The 4,439-nt window shown below is 38.6% G+C and overlaps 1 long non-coding RNA gene across 1 annotated transcript in view; it reads right to left on the bottom strand.

Moving 5' to 3' along the window:
* LOC308061005 overlaps positions 1 to 4,439 on the bottom strand; it is a 127,341-nt gene that overhangs the window by 65,919 nt on the left and 56,983 nt on the right. The gene's annotated exons all lie outside the window — the stretch shown is intronic.

The following is a 4,439-nucleotide window of genomic DNA, read 5'->3' as shown; positions in this document are numbered from 1 at the left end:
CTGTCATGGATACATACCAATTTTAGGATTCAAAAGTTAAAGTTAGCCTTTAGAAGAATACTTTTCTTACTTTTAAATCCAAAGATGCTCACCCACCCATTATTAGGTTTCTTTGCATCATATGTCTTTATGTTCCTATCACCCCACTTTTTTTATTTCTGTGAATGTCAGATGAATGAATGGATAAGAGAGCTACTGCAGATGATATGATGTAACATGTATTGTATATAGGTACTGATTGCACAGCATGTTTCAGAAGATTCATAGGTTTGCCTAAGGCAGTGCCTGTCTGCTATCTTTTGCTTGCAAAAAGGGTCCTGGATTGCGCATGCCAAAGGGGACGCATGCCCAGCACCCACCATTGACTCCTGATGTTTAAAAGAAAATACTTTAACAAGTCTCGGGGTCCAACTTCACCAGGGTATCTACCCATGTATTTGGAATAGCTCATGTCCATGAGCAACGCATGGACATGCTGGACAGTACAGACAAGCTAATGTTTTAAATGAATGAAAAACCTGTCTCCCCATAACTGCTCAAATTCTGCACTTCAGAGATGAGTCACTATCACTTAGACAGTTCAAAACACCCACCAGTCACTAGAGACCACTAGAGCTGGTGCCGTATATAACAAAATCCTGCCTTGACTGTTGCCCCTTTCCATAACTGCGTTTCTTGGTTATGTGCTCATCATAACTTGCTCTTCTTCCTTCTAATATGAATGGTTTAGATTTAGCGAGGAATGGTAACCTTTCCTACTGAAAGCATTCCCAGGGTTTCTGTCTCCATCTCCCTTCTGATTTTCTGAGAAGGAAATATATCACCAAGCTGAGTGGCTCTTCTGTTTGAGATGTCATTTGTGCACGTGTAGAAAGTATTTTCAAGCATTATCTTTCTTCACCTTACACATCACAAAAATGTAAGTGTGTAGTAATACAATCTGTTTCTATAGAGACCAAACTTAGTACATTAAGAATACATATGATAATTTGTAAGGCATGCTTACACCAAATGACCTTTCTGCTTCCCCACACTTTCTACCCATTGCAGTGGTACTTGGCAAACAACAGGTTTCTAACTAGGCCTTGAGACAACATCCAAAGGATAATCCTTCTTTCTCTGCCATCTATGACCAAACAGAAGTTGAGAGAATATCTACTCTGCCCTCCTCTTTCAAAACAGCATCACCTTTATCTGATTTCTTTTTCTTTGTCCTAAAAAGCCTTCAGTGTTGAATGCTTACTAATTGCAGTTAATTCCAATGTATCATTACCTTTGGCAATGCATAATTTCAATACTTTTTGACCCAATGCCCTCTTTACTATGTGCTAGAAAAAGATATTCTTCTGTTTTTCTGTAAGTACAGAAGATTGTTGCCTTGACACCCACCCCCCCACCCCCCACCCCCCTTTTTTGGGGGGGGGTGGGTGTTTTGTTTTGTTTTGTTTTCAGGAAGTTCACCATGTAAAGATCATGCTGTGACTAACCTTGATTTTACCATGTATATAGCTCATTGGTGTATTGTAGATTTAAGAAGAAGAGCTGAACAAATCTGAACGTAGTCAGAACATTTTCTCTTGCCCTTGGGCTGGAGATACGCCAGGACAATGCCTTTTATTGAAGAACAGCAATATAAAATGTATCATGTCTTTTGAACTGACACATAGAATTTACCAAAATGGAAACCACATGTTTATAAAAATTTAAAACACAGAGGTGGCTGCACTAGCATTATACTCACATCTGGAAGCAGCCATGTCTCGCAGAGGAGCTTCGTAAATCTTTTCTGGGGGCATCATCCTAAAATTCATTTTGCCTGGGCTAAAATACAATATGCACTGAAAAAAACATACAGCTAATGTAGGAACATGATAAAAAGTGTAGACAGGGACAAGAACAGAAGGACAGATATCAAACAGGAGAGAAGGGAAAGCAAGTCATGTCATTTCAGTAAAAACATAAGCATACTTTTTGTTCTTTTTCTCATGAACTCCTTGCCAGAACAGTATAATTGTTATCTAGCTTATCTTTGTTCAGCATGAAAGCATATGCTGAGAGTGACCAGATAAAACTGTACATTCTTACTCAAAAAAAGTTTCCTGTATGTATTCAAAACCACATCTTCTTTATTGACTGGAATAAGTTTTTACTACTTTTTTCCACCTGACAGCCCTTCAGAGCTAGAAGAGCTGTGGGACCCTGAGCAGGACTGATTTGCAGACATCATCTGCAGAATTCCTAACTACACCTGGATTTCACCAGCTTTATTGCTGGTGGCACAGGAGGCAGAAGCACTGTGGCTTGACATTTGTACTCCAAGGGGATCTGGATATATTTAGGGAGCAGTACTGCTATTAGAATAGGAAATTCTTCAACTTCCGTGTTGAACTAGAGGTAGGATTTTCTGGTCTTCACTAGAGGATTCTTTGGGCCTCTCATTTAGAAAACAGCGCTTAGGTATGTGAACACAAGGAGCAAAGAACATGTATGTATTTCTCTAAGTCTTGGTTGCTTTGCTGAAGAGATTCCTGGTGTGGAGGTATCAACAGGAAGCAAATGCCATATGGGTTTGGGCTCTGTAGAAGAGAAATGGTAATATCAAATTCTGCAATATGGAATAGATCTATATCTTTATAAGTAGTGTTGACAAAGTTGAAGATCTAAGCAGCAAGCCAGAAAAAGGTTACCCATGCCCTTGACTGAGTGTCCCTTAGAAACATATCCCTCTCGTTACACAATTGGGAAGCTCCAGTACCACAGAAATTTCATCCTCAGAGCAAGAATCCAAGGGAACCAAGTTCCAGTAGTGTCACATGGTTCTTCACAGAGTTGAAGGTAGCTCTTCTAAGTAGCAAAGGGCTTTAGCTTTTCTGCTTTCTCAGCTGTTGGGAGACAGATTCCTGCCAAAAGGACTAGCAGTTGGGAAATCACACACACACATACACAAAAAGTAATATGCTCCTTTCAAACAGGTGCACTATGCCCGCAGCAAAAAGAAAGACACATGAGAAGAAGCATTTGCACAAGGAGGCATTAGAATAAAAAAGGCCTGATCTGCAGAGACTGAAATATCTTTACAAAATGGCAGGCAGCCAGAAAGCTGGAGGGAGTGGGGATGACTGCTTTTTCTTATTTTTTCTGTTTTTGATTGAAGACACCTGATTCTGATTTCATCTACGTGGTTACATATTGATGCTTAAAATGTGAAATCAGCTGTTATTCAGAAGCTGATATAACAAGCTAGGCAGGAATATCTGCCAGCATAACTAAGTTCAGAAATCAGGCACAGGTTTTCTGCCAGAAGAATTGGGAACGAAGAAACCATAACAAAACACAGCCACAGCAGCCAGTATATGTTGCTGAAGATCAGATCCATATTAAAAATATTTTCTGAAAATATAACAGGAATATTTCTGTGTCTTTTAAAAGATTTTGTTCAGTTTAGGAGAACATTGTGTATCTTCCTATGCAAATGCTGCAATACCTTTCAATGGATGCCTCTATTTCTGCCCTTATGTGCAACTGAGTTCTTTATGTCTGCAAAATTCTAAACCAACCTAAAGATAGATGTATATGTACAGGAACAAGCAGACATGTCTGTCAAAGGATTTGGCCTTTTTTATAACATCCATGAGTTTGCAGGATGTACATGCAGCCATCTGTACCTTTCCTTGAAGTGCTTATCTGTGTGATCCTGCAAAAAATTAAGCCCATTCTTTGAGTTGCAGAGATACATATTTTTCACTCGTATGTAATTGGTGTTTAGAAAATAAAAGCTGTTATTCTCAGTTCCTATCTCTCAAACAATTTAACATTTTCAAGGAAAATATATACTTTATAAGTGAATCCAAGATCCCTCTAACTAAATATGTTCCATTTTTCTCACATCTTGAGAATTTTATTCTGCTTCTTCATTGACAAGTATAATGGAAAAAGTGGCACAGCAAGAGCTCTGCTTATTATTTGCTTTGATAGACATAACTGGGAGGAGATGTTCCAAGCTCAAAGTATCTCAGGTAGCCATTTTAAAAGGCAATATTTACAGAGTGGCTTTCTGAGCTAGAGAAAAGACTTACAATTCAAAACTCCTATCTGATAACATCCTGTCCACTCATTCCAGTTTATTTTGCTGAGACTTTACACAGTGATGCAAAACAAATGTCACACAGTTGCAATTTTTAGGTTAGAAATTCTGTCTGTTCTCATTGCCTATAGTTTCAAATTCTTCACATTTTCTGACAATGCATATGAAGGTTTCTAACACAGAATCAAATCTTTTTGTCATCTTTTTGTCATAATCTCATTGCCATAATATCATCACCTTTGGCAATCATATCCGACAGTTCATGAAAATGCAGATTGCCTTCCATCCTACAAGGAAGGAGCTCTCAGATGCCAATGCATCCTTAGGGCAAGGAGTCAAACTAAAAAGTTTATTG

This window comes from Falco punctatus (assembly GCF_963210335.1).
Source record: "Falco punctatus genome assembly, chromosome: 3".
NCBI classification, from domain to species: domain Eukaryota; kingdom Metazoa; phylum Chordata; class Aves; order Falconiformes; family Falconidae; genus Falco; species Falco punctatus.
Note: the sequence above shows the minus strand (reverse complement) of the source record. Positions and strands in the feature narration are given on the sequence as shown.